This window comes from Muscardinus avellanarius (genome assembly GCF_963383645.1).
Source record: "Muscardinus avellanarius genome assembly, chromosome: 7".
In the NCBI taxonomy this organism is placed as follows: domain Eukaryota; kingdom Metazoa; phylum Chordata; class Mammalia; order Rodentia; family Gliridae; genus Muscardinus; species Muscardinus avellanarius.
In genome coordinates, this window is record NC_137793.1 from 96,683,396 (window position 1) to 96,695,197 (window position 11,802).

Genomic DNA, 11,802 nt, shown 5'->3' on the forward strand with positions numbered 1-11,802 from the left:
CCTCTTTAGGTTATTGATAGTTTCCTTTGATGAGAAGAAACTTTTTAGTTTGATGCTATCCCACTTGTTAATTCTTGCTTTAATTTCCTGAGCTTTGGAGGTTTTGTTGAGAAAGTTACTGCCTGTGCCAATTTTATTTTATTTTTATTTTGAAACACGATCTCACTAATTTGATGAGGGCCTCATTAAGTTTCCAAGGCTAGCTTATATATAGCCTGAAATCCTCCTGTCTCAGCCTCTCAAGTAATGAAATTATAGGCATGGGCCACCACATTGGATTGACATGCATTGATTTTATATTTGCATCTGAATCATAGTCTCAACACATTTTAAATCATTTGTTTGTACAAACTTGAAGCCACTTCCCTTGTATGTTTCTAGGAGGGACTCTAGCAATGTGTTCTTGCTTTTGTAGAATGTTCAATTCATGCATGTTAAATGTAGCTGTTTAAGATTGGGGCTCCATTCTGTTCTGACTTCCCTCCATTATACTTTCCATCCTGACCATGGCTGGGTGTGTTTGGGGGCTCCTCTTGCAAGGTTGAATTTTTGCTAGCCATCATGATTCAGGAGAGGTTTCAGAAACTCTTCTATTATCCACTGTGCCAATTTGCCTGATCTTGTGATGTGAAGGTGCAGGGCCAAGTGTCCCAAGACACCTTCAATAGGAAGACCATGGGTTCTAGAGAAGAAACTAAGTTGAAAATGTATGGAGTCACAAGTTATATTGTGGAAACTCCTTCTAGATATGGAGAGGTGTGATACAGTAAGTGGAAAATTTAGCTTTTAATAATGCTTAGTCAAAATAAAAAGTCATTTTGTTGATAAAAATATTTGATAATGTAATATGTAATGGATTCTCTACGTTTGAATTTTTGGTAAAATCTATAGGAAATGAGCTTTTATATGAATTCTGTGTGTAGAATACATACCTATAATAATATCACACATAGCTAGTTCCTCTGTATAAAAAGTCTCTATGCTCTTTGCATTTTAAGTATCAATAATAAAAGTAATATTTGAGCAATCATGCCCAGTATATGACTGATTCATCTTTTCATATTCTTTGTAACATTTAAAAATAACCAATGGAAATGAAGTAAAGTATAGAGGTGTTGCTGATGGTTAATTCATGAAAATGTTGGTTTTTTTGTTTGTTTGTTTCAGTGATACTGTGGTATTGTCAGCTTTTTAATGGTTGTAATTTGCCACACAATGTGATATATGCCTGTAATCACAGTACTTGGGAGACCGACACAGAAAGATCACAGGTTTGAGGCCAGCTTCAGCTACTTAGTGAGACCTAGTAACTTATGGAGGCCCTGTTTTAAAATAAAATCAACAACACAAAAGAGACTGGAATGTAGTTCAGTGGTAGAATGCCTCTGAGATCAATTCCTAGTACCAAAAAATAAATTAATAATTGTGACTCTTTTTCTTCATTTCTTAATGAATTCATTTCTTTCTTCTCTTTTTTAGTACTGAGAATTGAACCCAGGGCTTCATATATGCCAGGCAACACTTGTTACACCCTCAGCCCAATGGTTTTATTCCCTTTTTAAGACCAAATTTTGTGTTCAGAATTTTGCCTGCCTTTCTTTCTTTCTTTCTTTCTTTCTTTCTTTCTTTCTTTCTTTCTTTCTTTCTTTCTTTCTTTCTTTCTTTCTTTCTTTCTCTCCTTCCTTCCTTCCTTCCTTCCTTCCTTCCTTCCTTCCTTCCTTCCTTCCTTCCTTCCTTCCTTCCTTCCTTCTTCCGTACTCGCAATTGAACTCATTCTACCTTCAAGCTATACCTCAACCCATTTTTAAAAATTAATTAATTTTGCCGGGCGTGGTGGCGCACGCTTGTAATCCCCGCGCTTGGGAAGCAGAGACAGGAGGATCGCGCAGGTTCGAAGCTAGCCCCGCGCGCTGGCTTAGGAGACCCTGTTTCCAAATAAAAATGCAAAAATAGGTCTGGGAGTGTAGCCCGGAGGTAGAAGGGCTTCCAGGAACCCCAGTACCACCACCAAAAAAAAAAAATAATTTATTTATTAATTTATTTATTTTGGTACTAGGGGTGGAACCTAGGGGCTTTTTAACTTCCGGGCTATACTCCCAGACCTATATTATATTTTACTTGGAAACAGGGTCTCACTAAGTTGCTGAGAGCCTCACTAAGTAGCTAAGGCTGGCTTCGAATCTGCATGATCCTCTTGTCTCAGCCTCCCAAGCCTGGGGATTAGAAGCGTGTGCCACCACGCCTGGCTCCTTTTATTTTTTTGAAACAGGGTCTTATTAAGTTGTTGAGGCTGGCCTGGAACCTGCAATCTTCCTATTTCAGCCTCCCAGATACTGGAATTATACACCTGGCTTGTATTCTCTTTTTAAAGGGTCCTTCACATTGTATGATCTTTAGAACCCACAGGACCTACATCATTCTAGGGCTTAGTATGTACATATCTGGGAGATGATGGTGTATGGGTACCTTCAGGAGAGTATAATGAACAATACTAGGAGGAGAAATGGAATGGAAACCTCAAATTGGGAAACTAGGGAGCAGGCCGAGGAGAAAAGAGGGAACTCATGAAGCAAACAAAACAGAAACAGTGAGGAAATGAAGATTCTAGTAGAAAAGGGTGCTCAGACCCTAAGGGATTGCGTTTTAAAAAGGAAATTATTTGTCATGGCAAATACCCAGAATGACCATAAAGAGATTACTAAAAATTAGACCCTGGATTTAATCCCAAAGGGCCATAGCAGTGTCAGTGACAATGAGAACCAATGACAAAGTCCCACTTGTACTAAGTTAAATAATGAATTTAAGATGGGTAAATGAAACTGGGTGCGGTGGCACATGTTTGTTAATTCCAGCATTTGGGAGGCTGAGACAAGAGAATCGTGGTTCATGGACAGCCTCAGCTACTCAGTGAGGCACTGTTTCCAAATAAAGAATAATAATAGGGCTGAGGGTGTAGCTCAGAGGTAGAATGCCCCAGAGTTTTATCCCCAGTACCTCAAAAAAAAAAGAAAAAAAAAAGAAAAAAAAGATGAGCAAGTGAAATCTGAGTGTGGTGATGCATGCCTATAACTCCAATACTTGGGAGGCGGAGACAGAAGGATCTCAGGTTCAAGGTCAAACTCAGCAACTTAGGGAGACCATCAGCAATTTAGTGAGACCCTGTTTTAAAAATAAGAAAGTAAAATAGAACTAAGGGTGTAGCTTGGATGCCAAATGCTTCTGTGTTCAATCCCTGGCATCACAAGAAAGAAAATGAAAGAAAGGAAAAACAAAAGAAAGAAGGAAGGAAAGAAAGAAAGAAAGAAGGAAGTGAAAGAAAGGAAGGAAGAAAGAAGATGGACAAGTACATCCTGAGTACACACAAAAATTTCATCATACCTGGTTGTGAAGAGTAAAAAATAGGCCACTTATAGAGCAAAGATGATGCATGTGAGAGAGCTTTTTCATTCCAAAGGGTAATATTTGAACATTTTAATGGCTAATGGAAGCTGAAAAAGAAGATTTTTTTTTTCTTTTTTGGTGGTACTGGGGTTCATGGAAACCCTTCTACCTCTGGGCTACACTCCCAGACCTATTTTATATTTTATTTGGAAACAGGGTCTCTTAAGCCAGCGAGGCTGGCTTCGAACCTGTGTGATCCTCCTGTGTCCACTTCCTAAGCGCTGGGCAGAAGAGAGGAAAAACAAAAGAAAGAAAGAAAGAAAGAGAGAGAAAGAAAGAAAGAAAGAAAGGTGAAAGAAAGCGCGTGGCAGAAGTTTATTCTTATTTTAGCTCATCTTTAACATCCCCCAAAACTTACCTGCACAGGTAACACTCCAGCTCTGCTTGTTAAATGGAATATCCTCGGTGTGTGTCCTTGCCTCAATATTCTGCCGCCTTAAAAGATTTTCCTTAGTTTTTGCACAATTTTCCCATTCTTCTAAGGCTGAAATCTTGGAATCAACCTTTATTTCATTTGTTTGGCCAACTACCAGAGGGTTTTTATTTTTTTGTATTATTTCTTTTAAAGTCAGACATCTTTCCTGTACCTGGGTTTCCTATGTTTTTGTTTTGTTTTGTTTTGTTTGTTTGTTGTTGTTATTGGTATTGGGGATTGAGCCCAGGGGTAGTCTACCTCTAAGCTACACCCCCAGTCCTATTTTATTTTTTAATTTTGAAACAGGGTCTCATTAAGCTGCTGAGGGTTTCACTTAGTTTCTGAAGTTAAATCTTCAATCTCCCTGTCTCAGCCTCTCAAGTACTGGGATTATAGGCCTGTACCACCATGCCTAGCTGCATATATATACATATATAAGCTTGAGTTCATATGTATGGATTTCATATATATATATATATATATGAACTCCAAGAACTATACATATATATACACATATATATAAAGACATATATGTAAGAACTATACATATATATATATATACACACACACACATATATATAAACTATGGATGGTATGTGTATACCTACATACCTACACATATATGCTTTTATTGGTGCATTGTAATCATCTATCAGAATGATGTCCAGCATAAGCTGGGTGTAGTGGCACACACTTGTAATCCTAGCATTTGGGAGGCTCAGGCAGGAGGATCACGGTTTGCGGACAGCCTCAGGTACTTAGTGAGGTCCTCTGCAACTTAGTGAAATCCTGTTTCAAAATAAAGAATAAAAAATTGGACTGGGGGTATGTCTCAGGGGCTAGAATGCCCCTGGGTTCCATCCCTAGTACCAAACACACAAAACAATGATTTTCAGCATGATAGAAACCTGTATGCACACAGCACCTGGTGTACCTAGTCTCCCCCCCTTCCCTGTTTGTATTGTTGAGGTTGGAATTAATAACGTTGTATGTGTACATAGCATTATTTGAAATGTTTCCTTTATCGAGTTTCCGTTTCCTCTCTTTACCTCTCTCCCTAAATCTCTTTCCTCTGTTCTACTGATCTCTGTCCTTTTTTATCTGAAGTCCCTTACATTTCCCAGTTTTTCTGTAGCTTCTACATAGCAAGCATGGGCCCCTGGCCCCTCTGTGGCTGGCTGGCCTCACTTAGTGTAACATTCTCTACTTCCAGCCTCCCTCACACTTTCTCCTCCCTTCTTCACTAAATGGTCACTGCATTTTTTTTACACATTGATCCACAATTTCTCTTTCCCAAGTCTCAGTTGAACCCATTTTTAGTAGCCCATGTCTCACTAGCTATGTGTTGGTAAGGTGGTATGAGTATCGATATTTATAGGCAGGTCTATGATCCTGCCAGTATCACTGATGATGCTGCTATTTTAGTCTTACAGTTTATGTGAGGAAGGAATGACTTTTCCTTTGAGAAAATACTTTGAACTCCAAGCTGCAGTCCAAATGCCGCTATCTCTTCAGCTTAGGGTCTACTTTAGGCTTTTCAAAATCTTTTGTACTTTCCATACTGCTGACCTCAGAGGTGTTAATTCAGTGAGGCATTCCTAAAACTTGTAGCTGTGACACATTGGGAATATATAATTATAGTCTTTTAACATCAGCACCAGCGGCATCTCTTTATGTCACAGCTAATGACTGCATTTTAATTAACCATAGCCAGATAAAATAAGTATTTTTAAATTTAGTCTCTTTTTCTCAAAGTTATTGATCACAAAACAAATATTCTTATATGATTAACATTGCTTTCATTTTATGTTTTTTTCTGAGACTTTATTTTATTTGAAACAGTTATTGTAAGATGTATTATCTATAAAGACTTAAAGATAGCCAATTGAAATAAGCTGACACTTTCAAAAGACAGAAACATAAGAGCAAAGTTCATTAAATAAGTATAAAAATGTATGTTTACATATATTTAAGGCTACTATGTAATGATATTATTTATTCTCCATTGTTTTCTACTGTTTAATACAAAAATGACATTTGAGGACACAATTTTTCTCTAGCTTAAAGCACAACTAGATCTTTAAACTTTAAGTGTCAGGGTTTATTCCCTCCTTCTTAAAAGTCTACCATTAGTAGAAAGAAAAAGCATCCAGAAGAATCTAAAGAATCAGCTGGGCTCAGTGGCTCATATCTGCAATCCCAGCACTTCGAAGACCTAAGTAGGAGAATTGCAGATTTTGGGCCAGAATCAGTAATTTAGTGAGGCCCTTCGCTACTTAATGAGACCCTGTTTCAAAAATGAAAAATAAAATATGCTGGAAGTAGAATGCCCCTGGATTCAATCCCCCACCACCATATAAAAATGAAAGAAAAGAAGAGTCTATAAAATCTCTAGACAAGAGACAATATCTTAAAAATTATTTTTTTGCTAGATTGAATACGAATTTAGCAATTAAAATTTCCCTTAATGTGTACTTGGTCTTTAAAAATGGGTTATGACATGTTACCATAAAATTTATTTTAAAAGATTAAACATTATTTGAATGGTTAATTTTTAAATTATATTTTTTTCTACCAAATAAATAGGTATTTTCTTGGTCTTTTTCACATAGGACATTAGAAGAACTAGCATTGTGATTTTCAATTCGTGATTATGATTTTGGGAAAACATGATATATTTGGAAAGGGTAATAAATATAATAATTCAAAAGCATTATGCACAAAAATATTTACTTTGAAAGGCTTAAATTGACACTATAAAATAAGACAATGTAATTTAAATCTATAATAAATAAATGCAAGAATATTCAATATAGCTAATATTGGAAACATTGAACTTTTTGTTATTAGGTTTTTTTTTTTTTTTTTTGTCGTACTAGGAATTGAACCCAGGGGCATTCTACCTCCAAGATATACCCCCAGCCCTATTTTTTATTCTTTATTTTGAAACGGTCTCACTGAGTTGCAAAGGGGCTTACTAATAGCTGAGGCTGTCTTGAACTGCCATCCTCCGGTCTCAGACTCCCAAATGCTGGGATTACAAGCATGCCACCACGCCTGGCTGTTATTAGTTTTTTTTAAGGAACCAGTCATCTATTATATTTTGCCTCTATGCCATAATATTTTACATTAATAATCCCAGTATTATAATCTATTTTTCTAAATGTGCAAATGAAATTTAAAAATTAGAACAAGGAACCCACCTGGTATTTGTTAGTAATTAGTTGCTCCCAACATTCTTATTGGTGAAAAATGAACAAATGTTTTATATGAGACATCTAGAAAGTTAAATAATCACCACCCAAGAAAACAATATGAATTGAATAAGACAATTTTCATTTCTCAGAAATATTCACAGCTGACTTTAATCTAGGTATAATACAAAGCATAAATATTCAATGGCTAAACAATATCCTGATTAAACTTTACTGGGCATTTATTTTCATTTACCAGTCATGCAGTCCTGTTTTTAAATTTTAAACAAAATGAGGAGGAAAAAAATAAAGTCTTTAAAAATGTTATTTTTTTCTGCCTTCTGTTAGACCTGAAAACATACCAGTATCTGGTCATTTATTAGAACTGATTTCCCATATTATAAACTTTAATATATACTATAAGTAGTAACTGTATATAAAATATGTAAAATGTTTCCAAAATGGCAGAGCTAAATAGGTATCACTTAATATTCATTTGTGATGGTTCTTCATTAAAATGAAATGACAAATGTAACCAAACAGTAAGAGGAATATATTCTGTATGACTCTTTATTTATATAATAATTGATTACTGCTCTGACAACATCCCACCTTTTTTATGTAGTTGTAAAAAGAGTTCAATTTAAATTAATTGACATCACCATGAAATAAATTACATGGCTGTGTGGTTGGGAAGTAAAGCAGGCCAGTATGCGATATAATTGGAGGGAACTGCTCTACAGAGATTGTATGGGTGGAGGTTAGAGGTGGACTTTATACACTAGAAATAAATGAGGGAAGACCAGTGACACTAAAGACCAAACTGTCATTTTTATTTTCAAGGATAATTCTCTTTTTTTCATTCTTTCTTTTGCTTTTTTTGCATGCATCTCTTTAGTTTTCTAATAAAGATTCAAATCGATTGCTTGTGTTAGCACATAGTCTATATAATTGGGAATACTGGCTAATCAACTTCCATACAGACAAAAGGAAGGAAAAGCCAATCTAAATTTAAGATCAGGAGAATAGACAAACTGTTCTTTATATTCTAGGAAAAATCGAGACACTTCCCCAAATTTCTGTTCCAGAATGGTACTATGGTTTAAAAGGCCAAATGATGGTACGCTTTATTAAAAGGGATAAAGAAAAGAAAACAGAAAACACTCTTCTTTGTTTTTATTAAATCAACATGTATTCTCATTGAGAATACTATGGGTACATAACATCGCTACATCATATAGATTTAAAAGTATCATAGAGGTAAATAAAAAATGTAAGTAAGTGGAAAGAATTGTATATACACACAGGCTGAAAACAAAATCAGAAAAGAAACATGTTTGGGAAGATAGTTCAAGACTAGATCATATTTGAAATGCCCTAAAGGTTTTGGATTTTTACAATTAGTATTAGAAAAAAATATCTGTCGATTATGTCTTCAGGCTAAAATCGATTCTTTCTAGGCAAATATAAGAAACTATATTTGTATAAACATAAAAGAATTATTATTGACAAAAGTATTGATATTTGATATACAAGTAAACTTGAAAGGATTTCAGATAAGTTCACGGACCATAGCTCCACAAGGAATTGTTAAAAAAGTCAAGAGTTTCTTTTAGAAACATAACATCTAATTTCTTTAAATCTGACCTAGTGACAGGCAAGCGTAAGTGGCAGTAAAATCTATCCTATAAGAACTGTCAGAGACTGGAAAACACTGTGCTTGGGAAGAAGCCTTTATTATTTGAAGGTCATTTCTACATAAATACCTTATACTTTTAGTAATATTTTACTGCTTTAGCTCACTTCCAAATGTAAGTACTTCATTTCTTGAAGCCAATAGAAATCTCTTTAGAAACTGATATTACAGAATCATGGGATATAAAAATCCAACATTAGGGATGTTAATATTGTTATTCTCTTTTTAAGTTAATCTTTTACATTTAGAATTTCATCCATAGACCCATGCTTTATCTAGAGTTATTTTTTTTTTATTTGGTTTGTGATAGAAGGGTAATTGTTCACTCTTTTTCTGTTTAGATATCCAGGTTCATTAACTGATAATCTCCTTTTCCTCACTGAATTGCCTTTATGTTATTTTAGAAAGGCATCTGCTTTTATATGTGCGGGTTAATTTATGTGCTTTCTCTTCAGTTTTGTTGATATATGTGTTTATTTTTAGACCTGCACCACACTACCTTGTTTTCTACAATGTAATAGTAAGACTTGAAGTGTGATCGATGGAATCTTCCAAGTTTGCTTTTTATTAAACTGTTTTTAGCTATTTTATTATTTTTCTATGCCATATAAATTTTAAATTAGATTGTCACCTTCTGCAATGAAACCTGACGGGATTTTGATTGTAATTTCATTCTATCTACAGATCAATTTGGAAAGAATTAAAATCTTAATATTGGGACATAAAAAATAAAATTTCATCCCAAATATCACTCATTGGTAGTCACTGGTAGAATAAATTAACATGTACAGTGAAAAAATACGTAGAACCGCATCTGATATTTTACTAAAAATACTATCAAGGACTTATCATTGTTTTACTTAAATCTATTTACTAATTGGAAAACTACAATTATTGCCTAGGATGGGGAGTGTGCTGAAAAGGTATGAGGGAGGTCTCTCCACTGCAGGCCTTTGGGATTCTATCAGAGGTCATTTAACATCCACTTTTCAACAACCTGTTCTGACACATGCCAATCAAGCACTTCTGCCTCTAGCGCTAAAGGTGTGATTCCTGTCTTCCTTCCTTCTGTATATTTAGGTGAAGCCTGAGAGGCAATCAGGAAACACAAAGTCTTACTCTGATAGTAAGAAAGGAGTTACCATCTGCATAGAGACAATCAGATATCAATGAAAAGGGATCATGCCCGGGTATTTGAGGGTGAGTAAGAATTGAGATTCCCAGGTCTCAGTTCTGAGCTGAGCAAGGCACTGCCTGCTTCTGTGAAAACAGGAGTGGGTGTGGCGATTGTAAGCAAGTCCCTGCTCTCCTCAGTTTTGTCGTTAACAGATGTGGGAGTTTAGATTATGGAGAAGAAACTCCAGTGGAGTGATGGAAATCGGGGGAGGAGGGAGAGTCAATGAAGTAAACACTTCCACTGACATTATGTAAACACACATCTGAGAATACCAGGGCCAATCTCAATCTCATACAAGGGGAAGGGGGAGTAGGGAGAGTCGAACTCCCCAAGTGCTGTGTGCATGTCCGTCGCTATAACTATAAATTACATTATGATGTGAGACTACACTGCACTAGTAAAAGTGTATTTAAAAATTTAAAAAAAAAATCACTGAGCTTTCAGGATTTTCTCACAAGTTCATTTCATGTTTTGGAATCATTAAAAATCTCACGTTTAAACAGAGACCAAATTAAGGTTGGAACCTCCAGGATAAATGGTGAAAATGACTTAGCTTTTCCCACCAAGTGCACACAAGGTACACTGAGTACTTTGCAACCAGTTTGTATTATGCTGTGCTTTGGAGGATTTGCAAATGTGCAGGGAATATTACATTTGCATATGTTTCAATGTTGATTTTTTGTGATGAAGGGGGACAAACTTTTGTCTATCAAATGAATAGTTTGTGGAAACATAAAATAATCATGCAATTTTTCCTTTGTTTTTAAATGTTCACACACGTTTGAAAGAGCAATAAAGATAAATAAATCTAGGCAAATGAAAGATCTTTTGAGTTTTTATAACTTCTCATATTAACAGGAAATTATTCCTGCTAATGATAAGATACTTATATAAACAATTTTAGAAAAATCTTATAAACTTCACAAACTTGAGTTTTGTGAACGACTTCCAGGGCTGAATGAGCAATAGATACTGACAACATTTTAGCCTTCAACTGTAGTGATTAATTTATCATTTCCCTTTTCACAAAAAGGAAAGTCATTTTTTATGATTTTTAACCTGTTGGCTATTTACCAGTTTCTAATAAATCTCTAACTTTAGAAATCAAGGAAAAGAATCGTTGGCAATAAGATATTTCTGAGCTTCATCTGAGCATTTGAGAGTCGGTTCAGGTCCACAATTGAGTAGATAAGGTTGCAACAATTTTTTATTTTATGGAACAATCACCGCTATGCTGTTTACCATGTTAAAATTTATTCATGATCGCCATTTTACCTCTTTCCTTTATATTTCTATTAACATAAAAAATATTTTCCACCCTCAAAATCTTTTTCCTATATAAGACTATTTGCTGCCATTACATTGATCCAAGCAAGTAATGTATTTTGAAAAATGTTGGTCCCTGGCACTGTGAGACATACATTCTTGCAATTTTTGTTTTTAATTAATTTGAGAGCCACAACAGTTTAGACAATCATCACCTTATAATAATTAGCTAAAAAGGAATGACTGAGAGGAAACAGTTGAATATATTAAATGGAAGGTTGTGTTTTGGTTCAGAATTTCTCTTTTTTACAGAAATGAGGCTTTTCAATAATATGAATGGTATTTCAAATCATGTGAATGATGCTAAACGGTCTTGTACTTTGCAACATGAAGACATATAGTTCCTTGAATTTATAATGTCATAAGAATATCCACGTATGGCTTAAAAGTACATATATCTCTCTAAACTTTCTCTATATTCTCCCAGTAGGAGATTTTTAAGTACCTGACAAAATGAATGAATTCTAAACAAACGTCTTAGAAATTCAAGTTTGATAAATTAAAAAATATTTTGTTTGAATAGAAATGTTTTCTAAACCCTTAAAAATTTTGT